We start from the raw sequence: 20,878 nt of genomic DNA, 5'->3' as shown, positions 1-20,878 counted from the left end.
ATAATGAATTGTGGAAAATTCTAAAGGAGATGGGAGTATCAGACCACTTTGCTTGTTTCCTGAGAAACCTATATGCAGGTCAACAAGCAGTTAGAACTGGATATGAACAATGGGCTGAATCAAATTTGGGATAGGAGTATGACAAGGCTGCATATTGTCACCCTGTTTATTTAACTTCTAAGCAAAGTACATCATGAAAAATACTGGGCTGGATAAATCACAAGATTTCTGAGAGAAATATCAACAATCTTAGATATGCAGATGATACTGCTCTAATCACAGAAAGTGAAGAGGAACTAAAGACCCTTTTGATGAGGGTGAAAGAGGAGAATGAAAAAGCTGACTTAAAACTCCACATACAAACCATGGTTTCTGGTCTCATTACTTAATGGCAAATAGAAGGGGGAAAAGTGGGAGCAATGACAGATTTTGTTTTCTTGGGTTCCAAAATCACTGCAGATGGTGACTGCAATCATAAAATTAAAACACACTTGCTCCTTGGAAGGAAAGCTATGACAAACCTTGACAGTTTATTAAAAATCAGAGATATTACTTTGCTGTCAACGGTCTGTATAGTCAAAGCTATGGTTTTTCTAGTAGTCATTTACGGATGTGAGAGTTGGACCATAAAGAAGGCTGAGTGCCGAAGAATTGATGCTTTTGAATTGTGGTGCTGCAGAAGACTCATGAAGAGTCCCTTGGGCTGCAAGGAGATCCTAAATCCTGAATCCTAAAGAAATCAGCCCTGAATATTCATTCAAAAGACTGATGCTGAAGTTGAAGCTCTAATACTTTGGCCACCTGATGCAAAGAGCCAACTTATTGGAAAAGACCCTAATGCTGGAAAGGATTGAAGGTAAAAGGAGAAGGGGATGGCAGAGGATGAGATGCTTATCAAAATAGCATCACAAACTCAAATTGACATGAATTTAAGAAAATTCCTGGAGACGGTGGAGGATGGAGGACCCTGATGTGCTGCAGTCCACGGGGTCACAATGAGTCGGAAACAACTTAGCTTCTGAACGACAACAAATCTTTTGCATTCCATTAATTTTCTCTTGGATAACAGACTATATGACGTCTCACTGCTTTGTTGGTCTTAGCTACCGTTTTAGTGGGTCCCCCTAAATAAAATGATGACGACTGACTTGGGCTAAGATACTTATCCCTCTGGTTTGCTATCAAGGCTGCACTAACTGGCTGTTACTCAACTCTAATTTATCTTTGATAGATATCACACTTCTCTCCATGTAAGACATTTATCCTCTGACCCCAAGTCTACATTTTATCATTAAAGTTAAGGAAGGTCTCTTCCTCATTAGAAAAATCATCACTTAAGCTCCTAAGTGGTGAGGATGTGTTCTTTCTGTCAGGACATTTTCTACTTTTTTCTGAGTTAGAGGAAAATACATGAGTTGCAATACTTAATGTGGACATAAAACTGAAAAGCCCAACTGACAATTTAGCAGTATGTAATAACTGGTTTCAAACAAAATTTACTTTGAATGAGTTCCTGCCTCCCAAGGCACCCACCTCTTCTCATGTTTGCTATATTTTTGGTTGTCTCCATTGTTAAGAAGTATCTCAAGTTATGGATCCTAAGGCTGTCAGTTACAAAATCATCTTACCATTTTCCAGTTACAAATTAGCTCATCTTGTAAATATAGCACCTAATTACCAGTTTTTAGTTGTACTTTTGCATAGTCTTATCATTCCCATTTTATTCAGATAGGTGGATGTTGGGGATTTTCTCCCTGGGACTTGGAAGCGACGAACCTGAAAGAACGATACTCGGACAGTCTCTTGCAAGGACTGACAAGTTTATTTCTGCAGTCAAGCCTTTTTATAGAAGCAGGAGCAAAGAGCTTAAAGTATACGGCCAGCAGAGCGCATAGGGGGTTAACACATAATCAGTAAAAACATTTCAAGGACAGCGCGCTCTAAGTGACTCATGTGCTTATCCCACAACCTGTTTTCTCAAGTAACATCCCTATTTATTATTAAATCTTGGTGCCGAGCATAACCAAAGGCAGGAGATGTTTTTCTGTCCTCAGTACAAAGCTGGGTACTTCTGGCCCTTCGCCATTTTCCCAACGACTTTCTCCTTTTACTGCTATTTTGTACTACGCTTCCCAACATATCCTCCTTTTGTTTTTAAATTAAGCGCAGCTGCTGCTAGTTGGACTCCACTGTGGGAGGCATGGAGTCTTGAGTAGAGACTTCTGTATCCTATAAGCAAGACAAAAAGAGCAGGGTGATTAATACATACATAAAAATATTGCTTCCTGAAAGCCAAGCTCTAGGGTCTAGAGACGATAGGGTTTTGGTTAAAGTATCATAGAATTGAGTGCTATACAATTCCTTAGGTACCCTAACTTGAAAATTAGCAGCTTGTTGTTTCAACAAATTGATGTCTGAACTTGAGTTATCTGTGAGATCCTGCAAATGCGCCTTAACTTCATCCCAAGGATATTCAGTGCTATTATAGGGCATGTTAGTCAGACAAAAAGAAGTAAAATTCCAGTGACAGAGTGTTTGTGTTCGGAAAGTCAGTTGCTGCATTTGATCTGGAATTTTCTAAATGTGCCATTGCTCTGGCCCCACAATGGGGACGACAATCCTGGGTCGTGGGGGTGATAAGCCCCTGTTATACCAATTCAGCAATATGTCCTTATCAGTCTAGAAACTTGTCTTAGATTTATGAAAGCCTCCAATGTTTGATCTATTAAACCAGGAGCAATTATGATGTTCCTCCTGCTCTTCAGAACAGTTTGCATTGCCAGAAACAGCTTATCTGGAGTCATAGGAGTTTCAGTACTCTTCAGTGTCTGCTCAGCCTGATGAGTCATGTTTTCACTTGAGCCCATGTCGGGTAAGGATTCAGACGATGGCATTTCCTCATTGGCTCCTCCAGGGTCATTGACAAGACCTTTCGCGTCAACTTCATCACTTCCCAAGGGAGTCCAGTCTTGGGGTCCCTCTCGATAATGGACATGGAGAAGGGGAACCCAGATTTCCTCTCCATCTGCAATGACAAGACCATAACCCTTGCCTAGGAGTTGTAACATTCCTGGCAGCCATTGATTAAATTGCTTATACCATATTGGTGTATTGATTTCTAATTTTCTGTTTTTGTCTTCTGCAAAATGTCTATCTGCATGAGTGTCAGAATTATTTTTTGTTAAATTTAAAAAATTTAGGGAATAAAGAGTTAAAGATAATAATAATTGAAGGTTCATAGGATAAGAAGTGTATCTCCTCTCCCATATTCTCCCCTTTCTGTTTTAGTAAATGAGTTTTTAGGGTACGGTGGGCTCTTTCAATAATGTCTTGACCCTGAGGATTATAGGGTATTCTTGTAATGTGTGTGATGTTTCATTCTGACAAAAATGAATGAAACAAATGCGAGGTGAATGTAGGTCCATTGTCTGTTATCAAGACAGAAGGAATCCCCATAATGGGGAAGGTGAGTAAGAGTGTGGAAATGGCGTGTTTATTGGATTCTGAAGAGACAGGTACTGTCCAGATAAAGTTGGAAAATGTATCTATTGAGACAAAAAGTAAAGAAAATTTTCTTTAAGGAGAGTGAGTGAAGTCAGATTGCTAAAGGGAATTAGGTTGTTGCCCCCGGGGATTAACTCCTGAAATCATAGTTCGTAAATGCAGAGGGGTGCAGACGTCACAGGTTTTAATAATATGCCATGTTTCAGTGAGAGGAATATGGTATTTAGAGTGCAATCTGTTAACATTGGTATGAAGATTAGCATGTTCATCATTGGCAAATGTAAAAATGGGAGCTATGAGCCTGTCAACACATCATTTCCTGCAACCAGAGGGCCAGGTAAACTTGAATGAGCAAGTATATGTGCAATAAAGAAGGGTTCTGTATGTGAGCGAATTAAAGCTTGAGTCTGTGAAAAGAGAGTATATAATTCTTCATCTAGATTGTATAAAAAGGCTGTAACAAAATCAGGAAAAAGGGAAGCAAGGTATTTGGAATCAGTATATACATTGAAGGATAATGGTTGAAGCGACAAAAGAGCATATAAAGCATACAATTCAACTCTTTGTACTGAAGAATAGGTAGTGGGTAATTTCTCTTTGATATCAGGGCCGACAATCCCTGTTATGCCTTTCTTGTTGCCATCAATGAAATAGGTGGGTGCATTGGAAATAGGCTGGGGTGCAATAATATTAGTTATAATGAATTTAGTACATTGTAGAAAGTCCTATAATTTTCCTTTCGGTAAATGAAATGAGATAACATTTTGAAAATCATTTAATGCCATTTGCACGGTCAAGTTATACTGTAAGGCAATTTGCAATTCCTTTTTTGTCAAGGGAATGTGTATTGCATATGGATCAAATCCAGTCAAAGTTTGTATATGGCTTCTTCCTGACACAATTAAGTGCCCTATTTTCTCAATATATGATACAATTTTTTTAGACTGTTTAGTGTGTAAATATACCCATTCTATTGGGCTATGTTGAGCTATAATTGCAGTGGGTGAATGTTCAGTGGGGAATATATCTAAAGAAACTGGTTGATCATAATCTAGTTGAGTTGAAAAAGATTGTTGAATGTGTTTCTCCATTAAGGCCAGTTCTTCTTTGCCCTTTTTTGTTAGTTGTCTAGGGCTATTAGGGTCAGGGGATCCCTTTGAAATTTTAAATAGATTTTGTAAGGCATAGGTGGGGATGCCAACAGATGGCTGCAGCCAATTAATATCTCCTAGCAATTTTTGAAAATCATTCAGTGTGTGTAGAGATTGCATAGAAATTTGATTTTTTTGAGGTTTGATTTTAGATTATTCCATAACATGTCCTAAATAATTAAAGGGTGCTTTCCATTGAATTTTGTCTGGTGCTACAAGCAGGCCATGATTTTGAAGAGTAGTAATAACTTCATTATATAACTGTTGTAAATAGAGTTCAGATTCCATAGAGAGAAGTATATCATCCATATAATGAATTATAAATGCAGTAGGATATTTATCTCTAATGGGTTGTAATAAAACAGATATGAGATATTGGCAAATGGTAGGGGAGTTCATCATTCCCTGAGGTAGTACATTCCATTGAAATCTTTTAAGAGGAGCCATGTGATTTATAGAAGGAATTGAAAAAGCAAAACGTTTTCTATCTTTAGGGTGCAAAGGTATAGTAAAAAAGCAGTCTTGTAAGTCAATAATAACTATAGACCATCCTTTTGGTATCAAAGAAGGGGAGGGCAATCCCAGTTGTAAGGGCCCCATAGGTAACATGGTATTATTAACATTTCTTAAATCTATCAACATTCGCCATTTTCCTGATTTCTTTTTTATTACAAAAATAGAGGAATTCCACGGGGAAAATGAAGGTTCTATATGAGCTTTTTGTAATTGTTCATTAACTAATTGCATAAGAGTTGCCAATTTTTCTTTAGTTAGGGGCCATTGAGGTGTCCATACTGGGGTATCAGATTCCCAATCGAGGGGCAGTGGTGTTAACTCAATGGCCCCCATTAAAAGGTTCATTTAAAGAAATTGTGGCTTTCATTTGTTCAAGAAAATCCCGTCCCCATAAATTGATTGGGATATTAGTAATATATGGTTTAAGATAAGCTACAATTTGATTAGGGCCATACATTTGTAAATAGGATGCATTGACAAAAGTTTGTGTGGCATTAGCTTCATTTACTTCTAATAGTCTAGAAGGAGTTATAACCTTATCCCAATCAAGGGGCCATTTTGCAGCTCTAATGATTGAAATGTTAGCTCCGGTTTCTAACATGCCTGTGAAATTCTTTCCCTGTATGCGTAAAGTAAGCATGGGTTTCCGATGTTCCTTTAATAAGGTGAATAGTGCAGCAGTAAGGTTGGTACTGCCAAAGCCTTCCTGTCGAACTTTATCAGATGCCTTCATTGGTTTGACATATGGTAAAAGTAATAATTGTGCAAAATGTTCCCTTTTTTGTAAGTATACATTTCCCATTTTCATAACATTTACCATAATATGTATTTCCCCTTCACAATCTTTGTCCATAACACCAGTCAATACCATTAAACCTCTCATTGTGCAGCTACTACGTCCCAAAATCAGTCCCATTGTCCCGGGTGGAATCGGGCCATAATATCCAGTAGGAATTTTGTGGGGGTTGTATAATTCTATTAGTTCCATATCATAAGGACTAGGTATATCAATGCAAGCACTCTTAGATGTAGCTGCTTGTAGCGTCATAACTTTAGGTCTTCCTTTTGTAGTTGGGCTAGAGGACGGCCCTTTTATCAGTTTCCCTGTTGTTTTTGTTGTGCATCGGGGTTCAAGGTGTTTCCATCCTTATCAAATTTAGAATGACATTCATTCAGCCAATGGAACCCCTTTTTACATCTTGGACATATTCCTGAGGGTCTCTTCTTATTAGAAGTAGTAGTATTTTTTTTGGCCTGTGTTGACATGAGACATTGTTTTTTCATATGGCTGGGCTTCCCACAGTTAAAACATTTGGCATTAGCAGCTTTTTGTACATTAAAGGTTTCCAATGTTGCCAATTTTGCTCTGTGGGAACTAGATCTGATATCCCTATATGCTTTCAAATATTCCATAAGAGAGCCAGTCTCTCGAATTGGTCTAAGCACGGATTGACATTCCTCATTAGCATTTTCAAAAGCAAGTTGTTTTAAAATAATATTTTGTAGAGCCACATCCTTAATAGATTTCTCAATTGCATCCTTTAATTTTCCTATAAATTGAGAATATTCCTCCTCATGTCCTTGAATAATCTTAACAAGTGAACCATCAGAGTTAGTGCTATCAACCTTTGCTTATGCCCTGCAGGCAGTTTCTTTAATGAAATGTAACATCTGAGGGGTAATATTAGCTAGTTGCACAATCATATTGGCCATGGCTCTTGTTCCAGTGAGTATATCATAGGTTAAATTGGCAGGGTTACCATGAGATTGCTGGTCAATCATCAGCTGTCGGGCCTCATCATTAACCCACATTTGCCATTGCAGTAATTGTTGAGAATTTAAAACCATCTTTGCTACTTGAAAAAAAATCATATGGCATCCAACGGTCAGCCCATCCTCTGAGAAATTCTATACAGTAAGGAGAAATAGGTCCATACAGAGTACATGCTTTCTTAAAATTAGACAACATGCTAAAATCTAAATTAGTTCAAGGATTTTGGTCTTGGGCAGGTTGATTAAATTGCATTGGGAAAGCGAAAGTGCAAGCAGGCATCTCCCGAGGAGGAGTGAAATGATTAGTACGAGCAAAGTTAGCAATTGTTGTTACAGGCGGAGCAGAAGGAAAAACCTTAGATTTGGACTGTCCATTGAATGAAATGACCTCCGTTCTAAGTGGCTTCAGTTTTGACATATCCTGTATGTATATGTCTCTAAGTTGTTTTTCTAAGATTGTGTCTGATTGAGCATAACATTCTTATATTTCAAAGCACCTTGTATATCTTGTTCTTTAAGCTCATATTCATGTAAAGATTGAATAGTTTTTACTTCCAAATCAATGTTATGTCCTTCAATTTGTTCTATGACAGCCTGTATGGATGACCAGAAAACCCTTGCCGATATGCTTGCAAAACATTATTTTTAACCCTTTTCTATATGTCTAGATTGAGTGTCTCCTCTTCTGGGAACCATGAATTGTTCCAGTAAAATATGATAGCAGTCGTTCAACTGATCTCTTGAAACATTAACACCGTTTTGTCTCAAAAAATGATGCATTATAGAAATGAAAGGAATTTTACTGCTATGTTGTCCCATCCTGCTTACCTCTTTCTTCAGGGGCTCATCACTTTGTTCAGCCTTCTTTTCAAGTCCCTGTTCGTGGCGCCACTTGTTGGGGATTTTCTCCCCAGGACTTGGAAGCGATGAACCTGAAAGAATGACACTCGGACAGGCTCTTGCAAGGACTGACAAGTTTATTTCTGCAGTCAAGCCTTTTTATAGAAGCAGGAGCAAAGAGCTTAAAGTATACGGCCAGCAGAGTGCATACGGGGTTAACACATAATCAGTAAAAACATTTCAAGGACAGCGCACTCTAAGTGACTCATGTGCTTATCCCACAACCCGTTTTCTCAAGTAACATCCTTATTTATTATTAAATCTTGGTGCTGAGCATAACCAAAGGCAGGAGATGTTTTTCTGTCCACAGTACAAAGCCGGGTACTTCTGGCCCTTTGCCATTTTCCCAAGGACTTTCTCCTTTTACCGCTATTTTGTACTACGCTTCCCAACAGGTAGAAGTATTGAATTTAAAAGATCTGATTACGATTACAAAGATAAAGACACACAAAATATTTGCTTTTGCATATGATCCTCGTAAATAACTTGCAGCCAGGATATAATTAAATAGCATACGTCTAGGCCATGTCAGGGAGAAAATGGGGTCAAAAATGTGTGCTTTTTAAAAGTGGCCCCAATTCATAAATGTGATTCTACCCTTGTTGAATAAATAAATAAAGGTTTATTTAGTCAGAGCTAAAATTAAACAGTTTCAAAACCTAAACAGTTACTGAACAGTATTTTCATCTATTGTAGCCTGACAATACATAGGAAGCTAACAACTTAAGGGAAAAACTAGAGGAGGTCCTTTCCTTAGGAATCAGAAGTATAAAGAAGGTATACAACTTGCCCAGGGCACACCCTGAGTAGCAGAAAGGAGATCCATATATGCAAGTCTAAGTCTAAAATCCATGCTTTTCCTTCCTTACAAATCAACTTTTACAGTGAATATAAAATGATCTTACTAAATCATATAATGCTTCAATTCAAAATTGTAAATGTGTTGATGGCTTCAGTTTGTTAGGTAGGTAGAATACGAAAAAGGAGTCCAGAATGAAGGTGGCTAAAAGACACAGAAGGGAAAAACCCAAGAAAATAGAACAAAGGAAGGTCTGAGGACCAGAATGAGGACCTCAGGTAAAACAAACAGCACTCCTGGCTAGCCCAATTTACATAGGGCAGGCCCAGGAGGAGGAGAAAACATATAAAAAGAGGAGCCAAAATCGAGCGGGGGCTTCTTGTCTTTTGAGTCTTTTGGGTTGACCTGTCCTCATGCCCTGAGGATATATTTTCCTTTGCTTTCTAAATAAAACTGAGCTATAACACAGGGCAGTAACACTGATCCATCTGTCGCTTCAAATTTTTGCTGTAGTGAGACAGAACCAAGAAAACTGCACACTCCCTTGACATATATGGTGCCATTTCTCAGATTTAACCTGGCTTAAACAATCTGGCTCAGCCCCTGGGAGGCAGAAGCCAAGCACAACAAAAGCCCAACTCGGTGAAAGCTCCTGTGGTGGAAGCTGCAGGCAAAAAATCCCAGTGCAGAGGAAGTGACAAGAAGCCCAGTGTGCTGGAAACCAGGACAGCAAAACAAACTCAGCAGAAAGCTCATGTGGCTCAGTCTCAGATTCCAGAAGACCTTCGGTTAAGTTATGAGGTCCTCGCTCCTATGGCTGGAAGAACATATGGCTAACAAAATCTTAATTCCTTTACAATCTCTAATTTCTTATTTCCTTGAACCCCCCTTAAACAGGTGAGTGCCAGTGGGTGCAAATGAAGGACTCTGGCAGGGGCTACTTAGTAGCTGTTGCCCAAGGAGGTTGGGGCTCTTCTGTCCTTAATCTTCTTTGTGCCAAGGATCAGGCCAATGAAAACTGTGAGCACAGATCAGGTTTTTAGCAGATTTTCTGACAGATATGAAGGGGATTCCTCGGCACATTTTGCCCACTTCCTTTTCCTCCTGTTCTTCAGCTCCTCTCTCCCAGGACTTGAGCCTGGCCAAAACCCATGGTGTCTGGCTTTAGGACCTAATGGAGCTCAGGCTCTTGATGTCTCATTGCAAAAAAAAAAAAAAATTCAGTGAGAGACACAGTGATAGGTGAAAGATGGATTTGTTCAGATTTAGAGAGAAGCACACTCCAAAGGGTGTGGGTCATGGCACAGGGTGAGTGTGGTATGGTTAGTTTTTGCAAGCTGGGTGATTTCCTATGCTAGTGAGTGGGAGGATCATTCCAACAATCGGGGAACCATCCACTCCTCTGTCTTTTGACAGTGTCCTGTCCTGTGACAGTTCCTTTTGGAACTATCCTGGCACCTCTGGGTGTGTCATTTAGCTTGCAGATTGAGGATCAAGGTCTAGTTGAATTTGACTTGTCATCTTGGACCCATTTGATTATAATTGGTTTATATTATGCCCTTGGGCTATAACATTCTTTCAAAAGGTGTGCCCTGCCCCCTTCCCTCTTCTTTTCCTGAGCCCCATCCGGACCCCAACAATGTTGCCTCTACCATCTTCTGGAGGGACAACCAGAAAATAGCTAGCTTTTGGGAGAGAAATGCTGTATAATATCCCATCTCTCTAGATATTCAGGCCTTCATCTTCCATGTTTCCTACAACATGTGCAACAACAACATCTCTCAGTGAACCCGCTAAGGCACACAATGCCTGTTAGAAGTCCATCTGTTGGTGGCATCCCTTCAAGGGCAATTGGGCTTCTAGGGATAATGTTTTCCACTTTGGGAGTTAGCCCTGCAGGCTGTTTGAGCCCAAACCCTTGCCACTCTTCTCCTAAAGTTACAAACATACCCCCAAATCAAATCTTCACTTCACTTTTAAGAAACATCTGGTCTGTTGCCTCTTATCATTTTTTTCTTAAGCCACTTACTAACTCCTACAACCAGAACACTTACCCCTTGTAGGCAACATCACTCCACCCTACTTCTTATTTTTAATATATTCCTAATGCCCCTAAGAGAATCAGATAATCTGCTCCTTTGTCATTACTTATGTTATTACCTAAAGTGGGTCTATGACAATGAGATGTTTACCACTGGAAACACCCTAAGTTGTCCTTATGGAGGACTAGGGGAGGAAATCAGTGACTTACATTCCCTCAGAGCAATAAGAGGATAAGGCTTATGGCTGTTTCACCAGGTTCCCAGTCTCAAGACACAGGCTTAGATTGCTTTACATAATGGTATCTGTTCCCGTCTGCAGTGGACAAATGAGCGATGAGTTAGGATTCACTTCAGTTCAGTTCATTTCAGTCGCTCAGTCGTGTCCGACTCTTTGCGACCCCATGAATTGCAGCATGCCTACAACCCCTTGATCCTACCCAGTACTAGACATGCTAGAGACTTGGGGATGCCCAATTCCAGCCTGCAGATCCCAGGAGGAAAACCTGCCTTGACCTGCCTAGGGATCTGGTCCTCAGAAGGTTGTCACACCTCAACCTGCTTGGGGATCCACCAGTCCAGGGGTCCCAGGAGGTCAACATGCCTCGAACTGCCTGGGGATTCTATCTCCAGGAGGCTGTCATGCCTCAGCCTGCCTGGGGATTTGCATTCTGACCCAGGGATGCCTGGCTCTCAGGTTGCAACAATACTGGTACGATAAGCTTCAGAAAGACTCACCCCTAAGGAAGTCCACCCATGGAAGTAGAAGGAAGCCTATTAGTTGTAGGACTGTGCCTGGTCTCAGCAATAACTCAGGAGTCCAGTGAGAACTCTATTGTCATTCTGGAAAGTCTAACAGAGTCCCTCCAAAAGTTTACCAATCTGGACTTGGGCTCTTACAAGGGACAGGTGATTTTAAAGGACAAATGCCTGTCCCAATGTGCATCAGACATCAGGATAAAGTTACAACAGCTCTAGCAGCAGGACCCTGATGCCTCTTTAGATGAGATGATCCAGACAGCCACCAATACCTTTTATAACAGAGAACAGGAGAGGGAGGCCAAGGCTCAGGAAAGGGAGAAAAGGAAGGAGACAAGGCATGCCCAGATGCTGGCCATCCTTCAGGGAAGCCCTATGGTGAACCCCGAGTCCTTGAAGGACAAGGCACAAGGCAAATGCCTAATCTGTTGACAGGTGGGACACTGGGCCAACGAGTGTCCAAACCATGACAAGTCTCCTAAAATGGCTTGCTACAAATGCCATCAGTTGGGACACTGGGCAGCACTCTGCCTTGTGGAACCAGGAGCCTCAAGGTCAAGTGCCAAGCCTTTCCTCACAATGGTTCAACAGGACTGAAGTGGCCCACTCCAGCCAGCCCTCCTGTCACAGATAACCATCACGGGGCTGGAGCCACGGGTGCAACTGGATGTGGCAGGTAGGTCCGAGAATTTCTTGGTTGACGTAGAGGCTACCTACGCTCTCCTGACCTCCTTCTCCAGAGCCTTCTCCTCACAAACCCATACCATTTTGGGTGCTACAGAAAAAACAATTACAAAAAGATTAACCTGAGCACTTCTTTGTTTCTGGGATGGATAAATATTTCCCTACAAGTTTCTGGTCATCCCTGCATGTCCTACTCCCTTGTTGGGAAGAGAAATACTCACTAAACTGGGACCATCCTTGTGGTGGGATGCTTTTCAGCCCCTAGAATCCTACAGTTTCTGGTTACTACTGAGGAATCCATTACACCCTCTCCAATAGGGAGGGACCAAAAACTATGGGAAGACAAAATTAACCCCCAGGTGTTGGATCAGGGGACTTCTGGACGAGCCCACCAAGCTGAATCGGTCGTCATTGTCCTCTGAGATCCCATTCGGTTTCCAAACCGGAAACAATACCTTCTCAGAAGAGAAGCTCGGGAAGGACTACAGCCTCTAATAAATTAATTTCTTGCCTGTGGGCTATTTGTCCCCACCAGTTTGCTGTGTAACATCCCGATCCTCCTTGTAAAAAAAAAGGGTGGGACGTAGCCAATGGTTCAAGATCTCTGGATCATAAATGAAGCTGTAGTCCCCCTCCATCCCACAGTACCTAATCCTTATGTAATCTTGAGAGAAATCCCACCCAGTGCCAAGTGATTTACAGTCCTGGATCTCAAAGATGCATTCTTTTGCATACCACTGGCTAAAGAACCCCAATATCTTTTTGTCTTCAAGTGGGAGATCCGTCTAGTCAAGGCTATGGTTTTTCCAGTGGTCATGTATGGATGTGAGAGTTCGGCTGTGAAGAAAGCTGAGTGTCGAAGAATTGATACTTTTGAACTGTGGTGTTGGAGAAGACTCTTGAGAGTCCCTTGGACTGCAAGGAGATCCAACCAGTCCATTCTGAAGGAGATCAGCCTTGGGTGTTCTTTGGAAGGAATGATGCTAAAGTTGAAATTCCAGTACTTTGTCCACCTCATGCGAAGAGTTGACTCATTGGAAAAGACTCTGATGCTGGGAGGGATTGGTGGCAGGAGGAGAAGGGGACGACAGAAGATGAGATGGCTGGATGGCATCACTGACTCGATGGATGTGAGTTTGAGTGAACTCTGGGAGTTGGTGATGGACAGGGAGGCCTGGTGTGCTGTGATTCATGGGGTCGCAAAGAGTCGGACATGACTGAGTGATTGAATTGAACTAAACTGAACTGAACTGGGAGGCTCAAGGAGAAAAACACCAACAGATGATTTGGAAAGCATTACCTCAGGGGATCAGAGATAGCCCTCACCTGTTTGGGCAGGCTCTTAGACGGGATCTCCTAGATCTGGATCTGGGACCTAATGGGAAAATATTACAATACATAGGTGACCTACTAATCTGCTCTCCAGATGAGAAAAATGCCCAACAACATGTTATTCAGGTTCTGAACTTTTTGGCAGAGAGGGGATATAAAGTCTCCTGTGCTAAGGCACACATGGTCGAGACAAAGGTCACTTACCTGGGAGTTCAGATTACACACGAGTCCAGGAGGCTGTCCTCTGATTAAGCACAAGGAACCCTCCAGTTACCCTCCCCCACGACTCGAACACAATTGCGAGCTTTCCTGGGGCTAACTGGGTATTGAAGAATCTGGATACCTGACTATGGTCTAATTGCCCAGCCCTTATATGAAAGCTTGAAGGGAACGGGATGATTCAATCCCACTGATGTGGGGAACTCCTCAAAAGAAGGCAGTGACTACAGTAAAACAAGCCTTAACTCAGGCACCTACCTTGAGGTTGCCGGACCCAGTAAAAGCATTCCAACTTTATGCCCATGAAAAGGAAGGAATAGCCTTGGGAGAGTTAACTCAAAGGTTGGGACCTGAACCCCAGCCTGTAGCTTATTTATCCAAGAGGCTCAACTAAACTGCCCGAGGCTGGCCTCCCTGCCTTCGAAATCTTGCAGCTATTGCAATCCTGATAGAAGATGATTTAAAATTCTCTTTGGGGGGGAAAATGAACTATTTTTTACCAGCCACCAAGCGAAACAACTCCTAAATGGGAGAGGCCATTTACGGATGTCTGATCAAAGAATCCTCAGATATCAAGTAGTGCTGATGGAAAATCCAGACCTGCCTATATTCCCTTGTGAGGCTCTTAACTCTGCCACCCTCCTGCCTACCCTTGAGGGTTCTCTTCCCTTTCACTCTTGCCTAGAAACCTTGGACTACTGGACAAAATCCCGAGAGGGATTGTCAGAAGATCCTCTGGCCAATCCTGAGGAAATCTGGTACATTGATGGAAGCAGCTTTGTCTTGGATGGAAAAAGAAGAGCTGGATATGCAATAGTCTCCAATTTTGAGACCCTAGAGGTTAGACCTTTGCCATCAGGTACTTCAGCCCAATTAGCTGAGCTCATAGCCCTGACTCGAGCTTTAGAGCTGGGAGAAGGAAAAAGAGTAGCCATTTACACTGACTCCAAGCATGCCTTTCTGGTGCTACATGCACATGCTGCTATTTGGAAAGAAAGAGACCACTTGACCACCCGAGGGTCCCCAGTCAAATATGGTGATCAAATCCTTAGGCTCTTGGAGGCAGACCATCTGCCCACAGAGGTTTCAGTCTCCCACTGTAAAGGACACCAAAAAGGGAGCACAGAAGAGGCACGAGGTAACCAAGCAGCTGATCAGGCAGCTAAGAGAGCAGCATTACAGAACCACGACCTAATAGGGGTTGCCACCTTAGTTCCACAGACTAATTTGCCAGAAACTCCTTCACATACTGAAGGTGAGACTCTTAAAGCTAAGACTGAGGGCTTTTAAGAAGATGATATGGGGTGGTTCCAAATGGAGGGACTCCTTTTCCTGTCTGGGAACCTCCAATGGAAGTTGGTTAACTCCTTACATGCCACCACTCTTTTAGGGGAAAAGGCCCTCCAAAGATTACTAGGAAGGTCCTTCAGAGGAACAGGTCTCCAAAGGACTATAAGGCAAGTGGTATCCTCTTGTCCCACCTGCCAATTAAACAACCCCCAAGGAGCTCGAAGACCCCAGCTGGCCCAGCCCGTCCAGTGGCATCGGACCTACCCAGGAGAGGACTAGCAGGTGGACTTCATGCAGATGCCAGTTTCTCAAGGGTGTAAACACTTATTGGTCATGATAGACACATTCACAGGATGGATTGAAGGCTTTCCCACCTGGATTAGAAGGCTGAGGAGTTGGTAAAAACAAACAAACAAACAAACAAAAAAATTGCTCCATTAAATCATTCTGAGATTTGGTCTGCCCAGGTCATTACAAAGTGACAATGGGACATTATTTACTTCTAAGGTCACCGAAGGGGTCTCTAAAGCATTGGGCATTACTTATTATCTCCATTGTGTCTGGAGGCCTCAGTCTTCAGGAAAAGTAGAAAGAGCCAACCAATTCTTAAAATCAGTGATAAAAAAGATAACCCAGGAGACCTCCCTGTGATGGAAGGAGGCTTTACCAAAAGTTCTCCTCTGCATCCATATTGCCCCTAAAGGAACAGGTTGGTCTTAGTCCTTATGAGATGCTATATGGGAGACCTTTTGTTTATGTCAATGACCTCTTCCTAGATCCAGAGTCTCAGGCCCTCTGGTCTTATAGCATGGCCATTGGGCAATTCCAACAAGATATATGCTTGTGGGGTGTCAACCAGAACCCAAAAGATTCTAAAGAGCCACCACCACTATATGCTCCAGGGACTCAAGTCCTAATTGAAGTCTGGAAAGATGGGTCCTCAAAGGCTCAACTCAGTCCACATGGAAGGGCCTCTATCCTGAAATACTTTCTACCTCCACAGTAGTCAAGGTACCAGGACACGACTCCTGGATTCATGTCTCACAAGTCAAGCCATGGAAGAAAACAGAAGAGCACACTCAATACACATGTGAGGCCCTGGGAGATCTCACATACCTATTCAGGACTACAAATGAGTGCCATTCTAATGAATGCCCCCAAAATTAAGTTTCAGGAGATAAGCAGAGTCAGACACGACTGAATAACTGAACTGACCTAAACTGGGGATAATATATCTCAGGAGAGCTCTAAAGAACCAACACATCTTGGCAGGGGTTGTACTCCAAAATAGATGGTAGATAGATCTCTTGATCCCTGAACAAGGAGGGACTTGAGTCATATTGAATGAGATGTGTTGTTTCTGGTAAATACCTCCAGCTAAGATAAAGAAAGTCTGAAAACATTCAGATCCTAGAGGATTTCAAAGAATGAGCTAGAGAATTCTTGGGATGGCTACAATCTCTCTTTGGGGGATAATTCTCCTAGTGAGGGAGAATTTGGAGTTGGCTAATGCCCCTACTAATCCCTGTTATCACCATAATGATGCTGCTTATGATTGCTCCATGTAGTATCAATTGTCTAACCCATTTTGTGTCTTCCCAGGTCAACAAGCTACAACATGCAGTGCCAGTTCAACAAGGATATATAAAACTACAGCCAACCACAGAAAATATCACTCACCCTTAGATGGACACTGCTATAAGGCCTCTGAAGCTTGAAAGTAGCAAGAGGGGGAGGCCCAATGCCCCTTGCCATTCCAATTCAGCAGGAAGTAGCCAGAGAGACCTCAATGCCCCCATTCCCAAAGAATTGGGCCTCCCATCTCTTGAGGGGGGAATGTTAGATAGTTAGAATAGGAAAAAGGAGTCCAGAATGGTGGTGACTAAAAGATAAAGAAGGGAAAACCCACAAAAATAGAACAAAGGAAGGTTCAAGGACCAGAGTGAGGACCTCAGGTAAAACAAACAACCCTCCTAGCTAGCCCAATTTACATAGGGCAGGCTTAGCGGGGGGAGAGGAAAAAACGTATAAAAAGAGGAGCCAAAATTGAGCTGAGGGCTTCTCTTCTCTTTGAGTCTTTTGGGTCGACCCGCCCTCAAGCCTCGAGGATGTGTTTTTCTTTGCTTTCTAAGTAAAACTGAGCTATAACATGGGGCTGTAACACTGGTCCATCCATCACTTCAAGTTTTTGCTGTGGTGAGACAGAACCAAGGAAATTACACACTCCCTTGACGAGTTGATCACTCTGATTTCCCAGAGTCTCTGTGATTCTTCTCTTCGTTTCTAGGACACAACTTCTCTGGGTTTTCCTCTTGCCTCAGGAGTAACTCTTTCTGTCTTCCAAACTTCCTGTTCTTGTAAGGCCGTGGACCTTAGCACTTTCACCTATTCATATTAAACACTTACTTCTTTGGCAATCTCATGAAATCCTGTGGTTTTAAATATAATCCATGTGCCAATGGCACCAAATTTATACCTATGTTTTATAACTTTTCCTAGAAATCCAGACATATATTCAACTTCCTACTCAATATCTCCCATTGGATGTCTAACAGACATCTCATATTCAGCATGCCCAAAATTCAACTCCTAACTCTGTCTCCCCACCCAAACCTGCTCCACTTCAGTTTTTGTCATATTAATGGGAACTCTGCCTTACAGCTGTTTAGACTCAAGTCCTTAGGATCCTCTTTTACTTTTTTTCTTTCTCTATACCTCATATCTAATTCATCAGAAACTTGGAATGGCTCTACCTTCAAATGTTTCCAGGCTACACCACCCCTAAACATTTCTTCTGCTCCTACAATTATTTCCACAGCACCACCATCTCTTGCCTGGATCACTACTATTACCTCCTAACACCCTTCAATTTTCCACTGTTGCTTCCTACAGTCTATTCCCAGCAGAGCAGCTGGCTGATTCTGTTTCACCATGGACTGTGAAACAGTTCTACCCAAACTCTCCAGATTTTCTCAAACTCTCTATTTCTAAGAGTTAAAGCTATAATCCTTACAGAGTCCTTCAAGGATCTATCAGATTTGAACAACTGTTCCTCAATGATCAAAGCAAAGAAATAGAGGAAAACAACAGAATGGGAAAGACTAGAGATCTCTTCAAGAAAATTAGAGACACCAAGGGAACATTTCATGCAAAGATGGGCTCAATAAAGGACAGAAAAGGTACGGACCTAACAGAAGCAGAAGATATTAAGAAGAGGTGGCAAGAATACACAGAAGAACTGTACAAAAAAGATCTTCACAACCAAGATAATCACGATGGTGTGACCACTCACCTAGAGCCAGACATCCTAGAAGGTGAAGTCAAGTGGGCCTTAGAAAGCATCACTACGAACAAAGCTAGTGGAGGTGATGGAATTCCAGTTGAGCTATTCCAAATCCTGAAAGATGATGCTGTGAAAGTCCTGCACTCAATATGCCAGCAAATGTGGAAAACTCAGCAGTGGCTACAGGACTGGAAAAGGTCAGTTTTCATTCCAATCCCAAAGAAAGGCAATGCCAAAGAATGCTCAAACTACTGTACAATTACAGTCATCTCACATGCTAGCAAAGTAATGCTCAAAATTCTCCAAGCCAGGCTTCAGCAGTACGTGAACTGTGAAATTCCATATGTTCAAGCTGGTTTTAGAAGAAGGAGAGGAATCAGAGATCAAATTGCCAACATCTGCAGGATCATGGAAAAAGCAAGAGAGTTCCAGAAAAACATCTATTTCTGCTTTATTGACTATGCCAAGCCTTTGACTGTGTGGATCACAATAAACTGTTGAAAATTCTGAAAGAGATGGGAATACCAGACCACCTGATTTGCCTCTTGAGAAACCTATATGCAGGTCAGGAAGCAACAGTTAGAACTGGACATGGAACAACAGACTGGTTCCAAATAGGAAAAGGAGTACGTCAAGGCTGTGTATTGTCACCCTGCTATTTAATTTATATGCAGAGTACATCCTGAGAAACGCTGGGCTGGAAGAAGCACAAGCTGGAATCAAGATTGCCAGGAGAAATATCAATAACCTCAGATATGCAGAGGACACCACCCATATGGCAGAAAGTGAAGAGGAACTAAAAAGCCTCTTGATGAAGGTGAAAGAGGAGAGTGAAAAAGTTGGCTTAAAGCTCAACATTCAGAAAATGAAGATCATGGCATCTGGTTCCATCTCTTCATGGGAAATAGATGGGGAAACAGTGGAAACAGTGTCAGACTTTATTTTTGTGGGCTCCAAAATCACTGCAGATGGTGACTGCAGCCATGAAATTAAAAGATGCTTACTCCTTGGAAGGAAAGTTATGACCAACCTACCTAGCATATTAAAAAACAGAGACATTACTTTGTCAACAAAGGTCCGTCTGGTCAAGGCTATGGTTTTTCCAGTAGTCATGTATGGATGTGAGAGTTGGACTGTGAAGAAAGCTGAGCACTGAAGAATTGATGCTTTTGAACTGTGGTGTTGGAGAAGACTCTTGAGAGTCCCTTGGACTGCAAGGAGATCCAACCAGTCCATTCTGAAGGAGATCAGCCCTGGGATTTATTTGGAAGGAATGATGCTAAAGCTGAAATTCCAGTACTTTGGCCACATCATGTAAAGAGTTGACTCATTGGAAAAGACCCTGATGCTGGGAGGGATTGGGGGCAGGAGGAGAAGGAGATGACAGAGGATGAGATGGCTGGATGGCATCATTGACTCGATGGACATGAGTCTGAGTGAACTCCGGGAGTTGGTGATGAACAGGGAGGCCTGGTGTGCTGCGATTCATGGGGTCGCAAAGAGTCAGACACGACTGAGGGACTGAACTGAACTGAAGTACATTTGCTGATGGTGCTGCCTTCTCCCTGCTCCCTTCCTTTTCCTGTGACCTGTGCTAGAATTCTTACTAATTCCTCACATACTCCAGGTAGCACCTGACTCAAAATCTTTGCTGGGGCTGTTGCCTCTTTCTCCAGATAGCTGCATGGCTCACTCCTAGATTTCCTTCGGCTCTTCTTGTGTGTCAGTCAATGAGGTCTTTGACTACCCCTGTCCTCCCAATCTTCCTTATCCTGCTGTATTTATCCCAAGCCATTTGTCACTTTCTAAAGTACTATATAATTTAATTACTATGCTCATATTTTACATTTTTGTCCCTACTTACTAAAATGTAAGCCCCACAAAAAAAGTTTTTCTCATGCTTTGTTATTGAATGAATTCCCATAGCATGGGATGATATCTGTTGCAGTTGGCAGTCAATTGATATTTTGAGAGAGAAATGAATGAATAAATGAAAACAGAAAGAAAAGAGGAAAGGAAAAAAAGAAGGAAACTAAGAATAAAAAAGGTTTATTACTATTATTATGGAATCTATATATTATCTCTTATGGTGATAGCTCACTATGTGATTAAAGTATGGGAATTTAAAACTTTGGAATAATAACTTATAGTATAATTATAGTGAGAATATTTGGGGTGATTTTGAAAATTTAGATGTAGCTTTAAAATACAGACATTTATCAGTGCCAAGAGGTGCCTAAGGAAACATGAGGACTTAATATAATACCTCCTGAATGGGATTCTAGACACCTCACCACTCCCTTACACATCTGAGATTGACCCAATCAATTGCCTGTTATAACTTTCCTATATTCAAGTTTTTTTCCTTTAAAGTAATGTTTCTCCTCTGGCTCACTTACTATCTCTTTATTTCAAGCCATCATTCTGCTTTGAAACCCCATCATTTATTTTTGTCATCTTCTGTTATTCTTCCATCATATTAGTAACACCAAGTACTAATAAACTCCCACTGCTCAAAGTTTCTGGCATATAGTATACAGCAATATTTCTTATGCAAATAAATAAGAGATATATAGATAATAGCCATTCTCCAGGTTATTATGTGAAAATCATATTATTCCAATCAAAT

General features: G+C 41.7%; 1 long non-coding RNA gene across 1 annotated transcript; it reads right to left on the bottom strand.

Annotated features, from left to right (window-relative positions):
- Positions 1–1,803: 1,803 nt before the first annotated feature.
- LOC147370989 (uncharacterized) lies at positions 1,804–8,163 on the bottom strand. Its single transcript, XR_015165678.1, has 3 exons — positions 7,773–8,163; positions 2,819–3,025; positions 1,804–2,229 (listed from the first exon to the last, which is right to left on the bottom strand). It is a non-coding gene; the product is annotated as an uncharacterized LOC147370989 (long non-coding RNA).
- Between the last annotated feature and the right edge of the window lie 12,715 nt (positions 8,164–20,878).

The sequence above is a fragment of the Bos grunniens genome, chromosome 6, assembly GCF_055505025.1.
Source record: "Bos grunniens cultivar Pamir isolate PY7600 chromosome 6, Bosgru_T2T1.0, whole genome shotgun sequence".
Taxonomy (NCBI): Eukaryota; Metazoa; Chordata; class Mammalia; order Artiodactyla; family Bovidae; genus Bos; species Bos grunniens.
This window is presented reverse-complemented; position numbering and strand designations above follow the sequence as displayed.